The sequence below is a fragment of the Carassius gibelio genome, chromosome B5 (genome assembly GCF_023724105.1).
Source record: "Carassius gibelio isolate Cgi1373 ecotype wild population from Czech Republic chromosome B5, carGib1.2-hapl.c, whole genome shotgun sequence".
NCBI classification, from domain to species: domain Eukaryota; kingdom Metazoa; phylum Chordata; class Actinopteri; order Cypriniformes; family Cyprinidae; genus Carassius; species Carassius gibelio.
Genome location: NC_068400.1, coordinates 2,981,252 through 2,997,033, shown reverse-complemented (window position 1 = coordinate 2,997,033; position 15,782 = coordinate 2,981,252). Strand labels below are relative to the sequence as shown.

Here is a 15,782-nt window from a genome sequence, read left to right as displayed (position 1 = left end):
CATGGTTCCTCAGACTGTTGCTCCATTTCAAATGAAACAGCCATGAGTTCATAGCAAGCTTGAGGACCACGATTCCAAAAAAGCTCAAGTAATCTGTTGATCATGTCATGCAGATTGGTGAAAGTTAGCATAACTGCCGTTCCGTCACCAGTAGGATGTGGCAAACCCTCAGCAGTTCTGGAATGTGAATCAAAAAATCCATATCTTCCAGATCTGTCTCTGAACACAGCCAAGCACTCTGGAGAAACAATAAGCAGTGCATGGCTGACATTTGTTGAGAGACACTGAAGTCTTTCATCAAGAGGAATCCACCACGCGTCCATTTCCTGAGTTCCTCTGTCTCTCAGATACCCCATCACCACTTCTGACTTTTGGACGCTGTAGTTGTGGTTAAAAGTTGAGATGCTCACAGGTACTTCAGCCATGCTTAGAAGATTCTGTCGGAATCTTCCTTCAGCAATAAGCTGCATTTTAATGCCCACATACAAAGCATCCCCTTCCTCTAGCACCCTGTCAAGATCAGGCTGTTCGAACGAAGTTCCCTCACTGTGGTACGCAAGGAATGTCAGCGCTACACACGTGCACTGACTGTTTCGTGAGAAAACATCATACCTTGCATCACTCTGGCAGTGAGACGCCTGCACGGATATAACTCTAGATGTGCTGTCGCCATCTTCGTACTGCTGTCCATCAGAAACCGGAGCAGCACCTTTACTGATGCTCGTCTGTCCTGTCAGGTCTAACTTTGTCCAACGAACTTTTTGAGCCTGGGATCTCCTACCTTTACGAGGCATCCTTCAAAAGAACAAAAGACAAAATATGAGAAAACAGACCAAAGACATGAGATAAAATAATCCCTGACATACCTGACTAGCCCATTAATTTGAAAAAAAAATAACTTGGTCATAGAGTTGGGAATTCTACAACTCCACAAGCATATACAGAAAAGGAAATTGTATAAATGTGATGGTTTCTCTGTAGAGATGCTCTGAAAACACCATCACATGCTGCATGTATGTAAACAAATAAGTGCTTAATTTTCAAACATACTTCACATTAGAACAGTTTAATTTACAGTAGTTAAATTACAGCATTTGGCAATCTTATAACCGTAATATTCAATCTTTTTTTAACTTAATGGGATTAAATAATTTATAATAATAAATAGTCCTGATCATCTGTTCTGATTATTTTTTAATAATAATAAGCAGATGATTTCACATTGTCTCATAAATCAAAAAGCAAGTAACTGTCACCTTATCTTCATAATGAGTGTGAACAGATCCCCATTTAAAATGACTGTAAAATGGTTTTAATGCTACAGTCAAATAGTAATGTATTTAATAAGTATTTTTACAATATATTTTCAGTCACTTACTTCATGAAATGCTGAAGCGCTACAACCTGCAAAGTATTCTCAAGAAAAAAACAAGTTAGTTAATGGACAAGAAAAAGAACGTCCTACAAATGCAGCTAATAAACTTTTCAATAAAAGGAACAGTAGCAGATAAAACTAATTATGAATCTAATATTAATAGAAACAAACTTTATTTCCAAAGAAAAAAAAGAACAAGAGCGGATTAAACACAAATTATTAACCTAGTATTAAAAGGACTGAATTTAAAAGAACAATAGTATTTGAACACAAATAATCGACTTAGTATTAAAAGGAGTTAATTTTTTTTTTTTTTTTTTTTTTTTTTTGTGGGTGGGAGGTTGGGGAGGGGAGGGAAAGGGTGGGTTGGGGTTGATGGTTGGGAAGTACAATTCAGGAGAACTGCTGGTTAGAGATAAACCAAAACCTGGAAAAGAAACACAAATTAGGCGACTATAAATCATAATAATATTGAAAAGAAATCGACATAGCACCATTTTAGGCATTTTGCATACTAACCAGGCGTTCAGCTGCAGTGAAAAATGCAGGTTCTACTCTGAATAGATGGTCTGCAAAACAACAAACACACACACAATTAAAGATAGCCTATGTATGTGAAATAAGATCAATATTAACATAAAAAGTATATGCAAAGGCATCCATAAAGATTAATATAAATTATGTTTCAAATCTAAATGTACTGTAAGTGATTGGCCAAAGAGGTTCCTCAGTGTAGGAAAACACAAAAGTAGCAAAATATAACATTGTCAATATAATATACTGACTGTCAAACAATATGACAAAACCTAAATGATTGACAGGCAGAAAACTTTTTTTTTTATTCTGATTGGTTGTTCAACAAATGATGTTTTTACCTGGTTTTAAAGTTCTAGAGCATTGTCTGAACTTGCATAATTCTCTACTATATACTAGGGTGAAAGGCAGTAGATGAAAAGTACCTGGATGACCTACCACTTCTATTGAGATTCTTTAGTTTAGTCTATCCCATGAGTCCACAGTAGCATAATTGTGAATTGCATTGCAACTGAACGGTAGCTCACATGACAGGGATAACATGACAAATGTAGTACATCTGCATACATACCACACATATTAGACTATTTTTGTATTGCTTGCAAAATTATTACTTATTCATAATTAGAATCTATTCCGAGAGTATGCAACTTTGAATGCAGCCGATGGCTATAACTTAAGCTGGTTCTATCTTGCAGGAGGGAAAACTGTTTATCTATAACTTACAACAAAGGAATGGTTCCCCAGGAAATCAATATCATTGAATCACTCACTTTTCAACTTTTTGACATGAAAAATTACAAGCAAGAAAAGTCATTGAGGCCTAAAACATTCCCCAGTGAATTTCACGAAACTCCACAAGCTAGTCACAGGTTCTGAAGTGCTATACTGCATCAATGACACAGTAGTATTTCATTAATATAGTTTTGTCATCTGATCATATTTTAACCATATAAAAAAAATTAATAAAAAAAATACTTACTGGATATTTTGCAGTGGAGTGTTTGTAGTGCTCGTAATGCTGTAATTTGAAAATAAAAAATAAAATGTCAGACATAATTGTTCAAATCTGTCAACACCTTAAACTACAATGTCTCTCATTTACAAGATTACACATTTTCTTAATCCTCCATTGTGCACCTTTAAATATACAACCAAAAAATGCAAACAAACCTCAAGAATTGCTCAGGAGATAAAAGCTCAAAGATCAATCTAAACAAAAAAAGAATTAACAAAAAAAAAATACATTAATGCTTGACAGCACACAACAGAGACAGTTGATAACAACAAAGCACAGGTCTGCGACTTTCAATATACATCTTATGACTTAAACCAAAAAAAAAAAAAAACTAATTTTATTCTTAATATAAACATTGAATATGTGGTCTATGTCCAAATATATTGTTTATATTATGCCACATTTTAAATATACTTCACAGATATTAACAGGCATATGAAAAATATATTAGGACACAAAACACATTAGATCAGAGATATAACATGTGGATGTCAACCATATCTACACAAAACAGAGGAAACCGACATTAAGGCAACTACAAAAATAAATTACATGCTGGAAGCTAAAACAATTCTGTTATTCCATTTTCAAAAAAGACTTTTATACCCTCCAAAACTGATAAATTCAGTAAAAACAGTAATATCGTCAATTATTATTACAGCTTAAATGTATTTTGGTGAAGGCAAACTGAATTATCATAGTTTCCTCCATTTGTCAGTGTCATGTTGTCATCAACATTAAAAAAACAGTTGTGCAGCCTCATATTTTTGTGGAAACTGTGAATTATAACTACCTGTATTAAGTTATGGTTCAATAATTGTTTTAATACTTTTCCTAAGCAGACATGAACTGATCAAAAGTGGCAGTATTTAACAATGTTACATAAGATTTGGGAATTTATTTATTTATTTTTACTTTTTGAAATTAGTTTTGAAAGAACGCTGAAAAAATGCATCAGTTTATTACAAAACTTTAAAATGCATAAGTTTGTCACAAAAAAATTCACACAATAATAAGCAGCACAACCTTTTTCAACAGTGATAATAATATAAGTTTATGCGTAATAATTACATTATATAATTAATTTCTGATTTATAATTTATATATCGATTATGTTAAGAAATGAAATACTTATTTTAATGGGAAATATATCTTACATATCACTGTTTTAACTGTTTCTCATCAAATGAATGCAGCATTGATCACCGACAAACAAAACAACTTCAGCTTGCTCTTCCTCTGCATTCGGTGCACAAGAAAAAAAGTCGTTTTTAAGCTTCTAACACCGTCTTCTCCTCCCTGACGCATTCATTACTCAAAATAAATGAATGGATAAATAAATTGTTAGCATAAATCGTCCACGATTCAAACTTCGAGTTCTCACTTCAACCTGCTGACTTAAAACCATTATACCTTTATAAAGTACTCTAAGTATATTCCGATCACAAATTAAGAAAAATACATCTAAACTGTAATTCAACATTTTCTGTGGCATATCGCGCTCATTTACGATCAAAGCGGGAAGCCGCCGGCACCCGCTACCCAGACAAAATGGATAAGTCCCGTTAGTATCTACGTTACCTCACGCGGACGCCGTGTGTGAATCTGAGTCGATTCGCCATCCCTCAGACACGGCTGTGTGAAGTTTCAGAGCTCTGTCTATTTTTACCTCGTGGATCAGTGGAAAACTATATAGACGCTTATGGAACAGCAGAAAATACTTGCATTAAATCACCACGCACGCAGCATTAATCAGGCCCCACGGATTTATAATGCATCACGGTCACCTCAAACAAAAGTAATGTTTTAATGGAAGGTTAATAATATGAATTACTGTGCTAAAAACACATTCAAGCAGGAAACCAGCCCCACTCTCAAAAAAAAAAAAGAAAAAAAAAAAGAACAGATTTCGCGCTCATTTACGATCAAAGCAGGAAGCCGCCCGCACCCCGTGACTGAGACGAAACGGAGAAGTCCCGTTAATATCTAACGTTACCTCACGCGGACGCCGTGTGTGAATGAGCCGATTCGCCATTACTATCGTGTCAGACACGGCGGTCTGTTTGTAGTTTCAGAGCTCTGTATTTTTCTACCTCGTGGATCAGTGAAAGACCACTAAATAGACGCTTATAGAACAGCATTAAATACTTGCATTAATCACCACGCACGCAGCATTAATCAGGCCTCACTGATATACAATTCCTCACAGTGACCTCACACAACATTATTTCTTAAATAGGTGGTTAATATTAGGAAATACTCTCCCAATACTGTCCTAAAATTCAGCAGCGGCCTAACGTCAATGACTAACCTCTGCTAAAATAACTTAAAAAATGCACTCCTTCCTGCAATATTGCGATAATATTCAGAATTAGCTAATGTATTCACAAACTTCAATCAACAATAGTAGTATACACCACCTGGGAAACATATTTCATTTCTCAAAATTCGTTATTAAAGGCAGACGTTAGAAAAGTAAACCAGCCCACTTACCTCAGGGAGATTTCTGTAACATCTGCGTTGGTGTCACTATATCAGGGTATTACTCAGCCAATCAGCACAGCGAACCTGCGCAGCCAATAGTCATGCAGCGGTTACTCTTCTGTCCATATATAGAAGAGAGAGACCATGGAGACGGAGGATATTTTTTTGAATGTTTGCGCCAAGCCTTAATATTAAAAATTAAATAATCGATTAAACCTTCCATATATTATAAAGTTGAAGACGGTTAAATGTAAATAATGTAAAAAAAAAAAAAAAAGAAAAATACAAAAAAAGTCTTCGTTTTTAAGATCACCATGAGTCATATAATATATAATTTTTTAATAATGAGCACTTTAAAATACAGAGAAAGAGACATTGAATTCATCTGATTAACGTGTATATATATTATAATTTTAAGGAACATGAAGCATTACAACCAGAAATATTAAATTATTTAAATGTTAAATATTTAAATATTAAATTCCCAACTCTAATGAAGATTAAACCAATGAAATTTAAAATATGGATTGATGGATATACATTGATGTGATATAATGATATACTTATGCAATGCAATTGTACACACATAAATATAATATATACACATCACTAAGAAGGATTTTTTTAAAAGGTTTTTGTAGATTTATTTAAGATGTTTTATACTAGTAACATGCCACATTATAAATATTTAATATATAATTTCCCTTGTCCAATGAACCCCTTCATGTCCTCATCATAATCAGTAAGCAAAATTAATTTGTGTACTGGTCTACGATGTTGCTGATAAACTTTCTTGTCTTGTTAAGCTTCCATCAACACTGCTCAGCGATGCTGTAGAATATGTTGTATCCTTGCTGCTGTTTCTGTGTTGTTTTTATGGGTGATTGGCAGCTTTTTGCTAGTGTGTTATTAGTCAGTTGCTAATATGGGTATTTCCGAACAGTTACCATGTTGTTGCTACGGTACTTTGTGTGATTGTTAAAAAGCTATTAGGGTCTTCTGAGTGGTTGCTAGGTGGTTTTTAGGCTGTAGATAGGTTGTTCTGAGTGGTTAAGTGGGGTGGTTGCTTGGACGGTTGATAAGATCCCCAGGATGGTTGCTACGGCCATTGCTAAGGTACCCAGGATGGTTGTTAGGGTAATCGGGGTGGTTGCTAGGGCGTTGCTATGTGGTTGGATGGTTGATAGGGCCATTGCTTGGGTGCCCAGTATGGTTGCTAGGTTTAATTGGGGTGGTTGCTAGGGCGTTGCTATGTGGTTGCTAGGGTACTCGGGTTGGTTGCTATGGGGGTTTCTAGGGTACCAAGGATGGTTGCAAGGGCGGTTACTAGGGTACCCAGGGTGGTTGCTAGGGTAATCAAGGTGGTTGCTGGGGTGTTGCTATGTGGTTGCTAGGGTCCACATGATGGTTGCTAAGGTACCAAGGGTGGTTGCTAGGATAATCTGGGTGGTTGCTAGGTTCCCCGTAATGGTTGCTAGGGCCGTTGCTAAGGTACACAGGGTGGTTGCTAGGGTAATCGGGGTGGTTGCTAGGGCGTTGCTATGTGGTTGCTAAGGTACCTGGGGTGGTTGCTAGGGCGGTTGCTAGGGTCCCCACGATGGTTGCTAGGGCCGTTGCTAGGGTACTCAGGGTGGTTGCTAGGGGACTCAGGGTTGGTTGCTAGGGTGTTGCTATGTGGTTGCTAGGGTACCCGGGGTGGTTGCTAGGGCGGTTGCTAGGGTAACCTGGGTGGTTGCTAGGCAGTTGCTACGGTACTTGGGGTGGTTGCTAAGGTGTTGCTACGTGGTTGCTAGGGTGTTTTGGCTGGTTGCTAGGCAGTTGCTATGGTCTCCTGGGTGGTTGCTATGATGTTACTAGGTGGTTGGTAGTTGTCACAGATGGTCACTATGTAGTTATTATAGAGTTCTTAGCCCATTTGAGCACTTAGCTAATCACTATTAGCATGTAGCTAATCACTGCTAGCATGACTAGCATGTTGGATGTCCAGTGTGCTAGCATGAGTCAAAAAATCCAACCGCCATGTCTGTACGATGTTCTGATGCAGAGATATAGATCTTGCAAAACGGTTGCTAGGGTACTGTGTTTGGTTGCTAGGGAGTGGCCTGGCAGCTGCCAATGATGATACTCCAATGGTTGCTTGCTAATATAAACCAACCCCCATGCTTCTATGTCTTTCAGATGTTAAGATATCTCTCTATACTGTGGGTTGCTAGGTAGCTCTTAATGGTTGCTAGGGCGTGGCTAGCTTGTCTTGAAGGAGATACATGATTGGCCGTTTGCTGCCCGAGTCAAACGAGCCCACCCTCATGTTTCTATGACACTTCTATCCAAAGTTATTCATTTGATCTTTTTCAATAGAAGTCTATGGGGCTTGTTGCTATGGCGCTCTATATGGTTGCTAGGGCGTGGCTTGATAGATTCACAGTGATCCTGAGAGGCTGATTGGTTGCCTGATTCAAATGAGCCCACCCCCTTGTCTCTATGACACTGTGATCCAGAGTTATGTTCAATACAAAATCCCCATGTAATTTCCCATAGTAGGAAAAGCACAGTGTTTCATGGGCGATCCCTCACCATACTATGTCAATGGGGCAACTTTGGGGGTCTTTAGCACCCCAGGGGTACAACTTGTACCCCTCTGAGAGGTGTCCTCTCGCACAGCCTGATAGCCTCTCCAAACGTGGTGATTCACATGTTTCTGCGAATTTCTCTCTCGGAGCTACGATCCGTCAAAGTTGGCCGTAATGCGTTGTCTATGCGATTTTTCGGCCGATATTTCGCCCGGTGTACGAACATCGTACGCCCGATCGCTTATAAAAGTCATAGCACACCATTCCCGATTAGGCCGCACGATTTGACGCCTGTTTCGTTGGTCTGTGACGAAAACTGCGGGACTAGTTACGCGCCGAAATTTGTACGGAAGAATAATAATAATAACTAGAAGGTACATTTCCTGAAGAAAATGTGAGTGGTGCTTGCAGTGGCAAATCTCTGCGCCCTGTAGCCACCCATGATGCCTGTTTGATATCGTGGAGCCGTGATATAAGTTCTTTATATTGCTATATGGTTGCTAGGGCGCTCTATATGGTTGCTATGGTGTGCCTATATAGTTCATATAGTGATATTTAAAGATCATTTACCAGCCTGATTCCAAAAAGCCCAAGACAGTGTTTCTATATGGTTATTTTGATGATATATAGCTTTTAAATGTTGTTAAACAGCTGCTAGGGTGCTAAAATTGGTTGCTATGGCGTGGCTATGAAGTTGTTATGTCACTACTTATGGACTGCTTGATAGGCCGATACAAAAGAGCCCTCTGCCAAGCCTCTATGACTTTCTGATCCAAAGATATGATGTCAGATAGTTTTTCCAATGTTAAGTCTATGGGATATTTTCACACATTTTCTTCGCCCACTGTACGATTATCGTAAGTCCGATTGCTTAGAAAAGTCATAGCACACCTCTCCTCAATAAGCCGCACGTTTTGACATCTCATTCATGGGTCTGCGACAAAAAATGCAGGAGGAGTAGCGTGCCGAAATTTTGTCAAGGTGGATAGTAATAGTAACACTAGAAGGTACATTTCCTGAAGAAAATGTGAGTGGTGCTTGCAGTGGCAAAACTCGGCGCCCTGTAGCCACCCATGATGCCTCTGTGATGTTTTGAAGCAGAGATAGAAGGATTTATATTGCTACATGGTTGCTAGGGTGCTCTATATGGTTGCTATGGTGTGACTATATAGTTTATGGGGTGATATTTAAAGATTATTTACCAGCCTGAATGCAAAAAGCCCAAGCCAGTGTTTCTATATAGTTATTTTTGCTGAGATACAGCTTTTAAATGTAGTTAAACAGTTGCTAGGGGGCTAAAATTGGTTGCTAGGGCATGGATATGAAGTTGTTATGTCACTACTTATGGACTGCTTGATAGGCCGAGTCAATAGAGCCCTCTCCCAAGCCTCTATGACTTTCTGATCCAAAGATATGATGTCAGATAGTTTTACCAATGTTAAGTCAATGGGATATTTTCACACATTTTCTTCGCCTGCTGTACGATTATAGAAAGTCCAATTGCTTAGAAAAGTCATAGCACACCTCTCCTCAATATCCCGCACGATTTGACACCTCATTCATGGATCTGTGACAAAAAATGCGGGAGGAGTAGCATGCCAAAGTTTTGTCAAGGAGAATAGTAATAGTAACACTAGAAGGTACATTTCCTGAAGAAAATGTGAGTGGTGCTTGCAGTGGCAAATCTCTGCGCCCTGTAGCCACCCATGATGCCTGTTTGATATCGTGGAGCCGTGATATAAGTTCTTTATATTGCTATATGGTTGCTAGGGCGCTCTATATGGTTGCTATGGTGTGCCTATATAGTTCATATAGTGATATTTAAAGATCATTTACCAGCCTGATTCCAAAAAGCCCAAGACAGTGTTTCTATATGGTTATTTTGATGATATATAGCTTTTAAATGTTGTTAAACAGCTGCTAGGGTGCTAAAATTGGTTGCTATGGCGTGGCTATGAAGTTGTTATGTCACTACTTATGGACTGCTTGATAGGCCGATACAAAAGAGCCCTCTGCCAAGCCTCTATGACTTTCTGATCCAAAGATATGATGTCAGATAGTTTTTCCAATGTTAAGTCTATGGGATATTTTCACACATTTTCTTCGCCCACTGTACGATTATCGTAAGTCCGATTGCTTAGAAAAGTCATAGCACACCTCTCCTCAATAAGCCGCACGTTTTGACATCTCATTCATGGGTCTGCGACAAAAAATGCAGGAGGAGTAGCGTGCCGAAATTTTGTCAAGGTGGATAGTAATAGTAACACTAGAAGGTACATTTCCTGAAGAAAATGTGAGTGGTGCTTGCAGTGGCAAAACTCGGCGCCCTGTAGCCACCCATGATGCCTGTGTGATGTTTTGAAGCAGAGATAGAAGGATTTATATTGCTACATGGTTGCTAGGGTGCTCTATATGGTTGCTATGGTGTGACTATATAGTTTATGGGGTGATATTTAAAGATTATTTACCAGCCTGAATGCAAAAAGCCCAAGCCAGTGTTTCTATATAGTTATTTTTGCTGAGATACAGCTTTTAAATGTAGTTAAACAGTTGCTAGGTGGCTAAAATTGGTTGCTAGGGCATGGATATGAAGTTATTATGGCACTACTTATGGACTGCTTGATAGGCCGAGTCAAAAGAGCCCTCTCCCAAGCCTCTATGACTTTCTGATCCAAAGATATGATGTCAGATAGTTTTTCCAATGTTAAGTCAATGGGATATTTTCACACATTTTCTTCGTCCGCTGTACGATTATCGTAAGTCCGATTGCTTAGAAAAGTCATAGCACACCTCTCCCCAATATGCCGCACGATTTGACACCTCATTCATGGGTCTGTGACAAAAAGTGCTGGAGGAGTAGCGTGCCGAAGTTTTGTCAAGGTGAATAGTAATAGTAACACTAGAAGGTACATTTCCTGAAGAAAATGTGAGTGGTGCTTGCAGTGGCAAAACTCGCCCCTCTGTTGCTAAGGTGTGGTTGCTAGGGTACCCGGGGTGGTTGCTAGGGTGGTTGCTAGGGTCCCCATGATGGTTGCTAGGGCCGTTGCTAGGGTACCCAGGGTGGTTGATAGGGTAATCGGGGTGGTTGTTAGGGTGTTGCTATGTGGTTGCTAGGGTACCCGGGGTGGTTGCTAGGGCGGTTGCTAGGGTCCCCATGATGGTTGCTAGGGCCGTTGCTAGGGTGCCCAGGGTGGTTGCTAGGGTAATCGGGGCGGTTGCTAGGGTGTTGCTATGTGGTTGCTAGGGTACCCGGGGTGGTTGCTAGGGCGGTTGCTAGGGTCCCCATGATGGTTGCTAGGGCCGTTGCTAGGGTACCCAGGGTGGTTGCTAGGGTAATCGGGGCGGTTGCTAGGGTGTTGCTATGTGGTTGCTAGGGTACCCGGGGTGGTTGCTAGGGCGGTTGCTAGGGTCCCCATGATGGTTGCTAGGGCCGTTGCTAAGGTACCCAGGGTGGTTGCTAGGGTAATTGGGGCGGTTGCTAGGGTGTTGCTATGTGGTTGCTAGGGTACCCGGGGTGGTTGCTAGGGTGGTTGCTATGGTAACCTGGGTGGTTGCTAGGCAGTTGCTACGGTACTTGGGGTGGTTGCTAAGGTGTTGCTAGGCGGTTGCTAGGGTGTTTTGGCTGGTTGCTAGGCAGTTGCTATGGTCTCCTGGGTGGTTGCTATGATGTTACTAGGTGGTTGGTAGTTGTCACAGATGGTCACTATGTAGTTATTATAGAGTTCTTAGCCCATTTGAACACTTAGCTAATCACTATTAGCATGTAGCTAATCACTGCTAGCATGACTAGCATGTTGGAAGTCCAGTGTGCTAGCATGACTCAAAAAATCCAACCGCCATGTCTGAACGATGTTCTGATGCAGAGATATAGGTCGTGCAAAACGGTTGCTAGGGTACTCCATTTGGTTGCTAGGGAGTGGCTTGGCAGCTGCCAATGATGATACTCCAAAGGCTGCTCGTCAATATAAACCAACCCCCATGTCTCTAGGATGTTCTGATGTGGAGATATAGATCTTGCAAAATGGTTGCTAGGGTACTGTGTTTGGTTGTTAGGGAGTGGCCTGGCAACTGCCAATGATGATACTCCGAAGTCTGCTTGCTAGTATGAATGACATAAACCAACCCCCATGCCTTTATGATATTCAGATTTGAAGATATCTCTCTATGCTTTTGGTCGCTAGGGAGGTCCAAATGGTTGCTAGGGCGTGGCTATGAAGTGCTGAAGGTGATTCGTGATTGGCCATTTGCCGCCCCGAGTCAAACGAGCCCACCCTCATGTTTCTATGACACTTCTATCCAAAGTTATTCATTTTAACTTTTTCAATGGAAGTCTATGGAGCTTGTTGCTATGGTGCTCTATATGGTTGCTAGGGCGTGGCTTGATAACTTCATAGTGACCCTGAGAGACTGATTGGTTGCCTGATTCAAATGAGCCCACCCCCTTGTCTCTATGACTATGTGATCCATAGTTATGTTCAATGCAAAATCCCTATGTAATTTCCCACAGTAGGAAAAACACATTGTTTCATGGGCGATCCCTCCCCATTGGCTTAGTATGGGGCAACTTTGGGGGGCTCTTGCGCCCCAGGGGTACAACTTATACCCCATTGCGGGGTATGATCGCGCACAGCCTGATAGCCTCTCCAAATGTGGTGATTCACATGTTTCTGCGAAATTCTCTCTCGGAGCTACGATCCGTCAAAGTTGGCCGTAATGCATTGTCTATGCGATTTTTCGGCCGTTTTTTCGCCCGGTGTACGAACATCGTACGCCCGATCGCTTATAAAAGTCATAGCACACCATTCCCGATTAGGCCGCACGATTTGACGCCTGTTTCGTTGGTCTGTGTCAAAAACTGCGGGACAAGTTACGCGCCGAAATTTTGGCGGAAGAAGAATAAGAATAACTAGAAGGTACATTTCCTGAAGAAAATGTGAGTGGTGCTTGCAGTGGCAAAACTCGCCCCTCTGTTGCTAAGGTGTGGTTGCTAGGGTACCCGGGGTGGTTGCTAGGGTGGTTGCTAGGGTCCCCATGATGGTTGCTAGGGCCGTTGCTAGGGTACCCAGGGTGGTTGATAGGGTAATCGGGGTGGTTGTTAGGGTGTTGCTATGTGGTTGCTAGGGTACCCGGGGTGGTTGCTAGGGCGGTTGCTAGGGTCCCCATGATGGTTGCTAGGGCCGTTGCTAGGGTGCCCAGGGTGGTTGCTAGGGTAATCGGGGCGGTTGCTAGGGTGTTGCTATGTGGTTGCTAGGGTACCCGGGGTGGTTGCTAGGGCGGTTGCTAGGGTCCCCATGATGGTTGCTAGGGCCGTTGCTAGGGTACCCAGGGTGGTTGCTAGGGTAATCGGGGCGGTTGCTAGGGTGTTGCTATGTGGTTGCTAGGGTACCCGGGGTGGTTGCTAGGGCGGTTGCTAGGGTCCCCATGATGGTTGCTAGGGCCGTTGCTAAGGTACCCAGGGTGGTTGCTAGGGTAATTGGGGCGGTTGCTAGGGTGTTGCTATGTGGTTGCTAGGGTACCCGGGGTGGTTGCTAGGGTGGTTGCTATGGTAACCTGGGTGGTTGCTAGGCAGTTGCTACGGTACTTGGGGTGGTTGCTAAGGTGTTGCTAGGCGGTTGCTAGGGTGTTTTGGCTGGTTGCTAGGCAGTTGCTATGGTCTCCTGGGTGGTTGCTATGATGTTACTAGGTGGTTGGTAGTTGTCACAGATGGTCACTATGTAGTTATTATAGAGTTCTTAGCCCATTTGAACACTTAGCTAATCACTATTAGCATGTAGCTAATCACTGCTAGCATGACTAGCATGTTGGAAGTCCAGTGTGCTAGCATGACTCAAAAAATCCAACCGCCATGTCTGAACGATGTTCTGATGCAGAGATATAGGTCGTGCAAAACGGTTGCTAGGGTACTCCATTTGGTTGCTAGGGAGTGGCTTGGCAGCTGCCAATGATGATACTCCAAAGGCTGCTCGTCAATATAAACCAACCCCCATGTCTCTAGGATGTTCTGATGTGGAGATATAGATCTTGCAAAATGGTTGCTAGGGTACTGTGTTTGGTTGTTAGGGAGTGGCCTGGCAACTGCCAATGATGATACTCCGAAGTCTGCTTGCTAGTATGAATGACATAAACCAACCCCCATGCCTTTATGATATTCAGATTTGAAGATATCTCTCTATGCTTTTGGTCGCTAGGGAGGTCCAAATGGTTGCTAGGGCGTGGCTATGAAGTGCTGAAGGTGATTCGTGATTGGCCATTTGCCGCCCCGAGTCAAACGAGCCCACCCTCATGTTTCTATGACACTTCTATCCAAAGTTATTCATTTTAACTTTTTCAATGGAAGTCTATGGAGCTTGTTGCTATGGTGCTCTATATGGTTGCTAGGGCGTGGCTTGATAACTTCATAGTGACCCTGAGAGACTGATTGGTTGCCTGATTCAAATGAGCCCACCCCCTTGTCTCTATGACTATGTGATCCATAGTTATGTTCAATGCAAAATCCCTATGTAATTTCCCACAGTAGGAAAAACACATTGTTTCATGGGCGATCCCTCCCCATTGGCTTAGTATGGGGCAACTTTGGGGGGCTCTTGCGCCCCAGGGGTACAACTTATACCCCATTGCGGGGTATGATCGCGCACAGCCTGATAGCCTCTCCAAATGTGGTGATTCACATGTTTCTGCGAAATTCTCTCTCGGAGCTACGATCCGTCAAAGTTGGCCGTAATGCATTGTCTATGCGATTTTTCGGCCGTTTTTTCGCCCGGTGTACGAACATCGTACGCCCGATCGCTTATAAAAGTCATAGCACACCATTCCCGATTAGGCCGCACGATTTGACGCCTGTTTCGTTGGTCTGTGTCAAAAACTGCGGGACAAGTTACGCGCCGAAATTTTGGCGGAAGAAGAATAAGAATAATAATAAGTATGTGAGATAATAATAGTGATGCTTTGCCTCCGGCAAGCACCACTAACTAGAAAGTACATTTCCTGAAGAAAATGTGAGTGGTGCTTGCAGTGGCAAAACTCGCCCCTCTGTTGCTATAGGGTGTTGTAATGAGGTTGCTAGGGTACCCGGGTTGGTTGCTACGGTACATGGGATCGTTGCTAGGGCGGTTGCTAGGGTCCCTATGATGGTTGCTAGGGCCGTTGCTAGGGTACCCAGGGTGGTTGCTAGGGTAATCGGGGTGGTTGCTAGGGTGTTGCTATGTGGTTGCTAGGGTACCCGGGGTGGTTGCTAGGGTCCCCATGATGGTTGCTAGGGCGGTTGCTAGGGTCCCCATGATGGTTGCTAGGGCCGTTGCTAGGGTACCCAGGGTGGTTGCTAGGGTAATCGGGGCGGTTGCTAGGGTGTTGCTATGTGGTTACTAGGGTACCCGGGGTGGTTGCTAGGGCAGTTGCTAGGGTCCCCATGATGGTTGCTAGGGCCGTTGCTAGGGTACCCAGGGTGGTTGCTAGGGTGTTGCTATGTGGTTGCTAGGGTTCCCGGGGTGGTTGCTAGGGCGGTTGCTAGGGTCCCCATGATGGTTGCTAGGGCCGTTGCTAGGGTACTCAGGATGGTTGCTAGGGTAATCGGGGTGGTTGCTAGGGTGTTGCTATGTGGTTGCTAGGGTACCCGGGGTGGTTGCTAGGGCGGTTGCTAGGGTCCCCATGATGGTTGCTAGGGCCGTTGCTAGGGTACTCAGGATGGTTGCTAGGGTAATCGGGGTGGTTGCTAGGGTGTTGCTATGTGGTTGCTAGGGTACCCGGGGTGGTTGCTAGGGTGGTTGCTAGGGTCCCCATTATGGTTGCTAGGGCCGTTGCTAAG

General features: G+C 42.5%; 1 long non-coding RNA gene across 2 annotated transcripts in view; it reads left to right on the top strand.

Moving 5' to 3' along the window:
* The first annotated feature begins 3,389 nt into the window (after window positions 1-3,389).
* LOC127957866 (uncharacterized) overlaps window positions 3,390-15,782 on the top strand; it is a 42,091-nt gene continuing 29,698 nt past the window's right edge. The window contains exons 1-2 of one of the 2 annotated variants that reach the window (XR_008153878.1): window positions 3,390-7,183; window positions 11,573-12,894. This is a non-coding gene — a long non-coding RNA (uncharacterized LOC127957866). Of the gene's footprint in view, window positions 7,184-10,241; window positions 10,539-11,572; window positions 12,895-15,782 lie in introns of those variants that run through there. The other variant, XR_008153877.1, reaches the window with a different exon arrangement.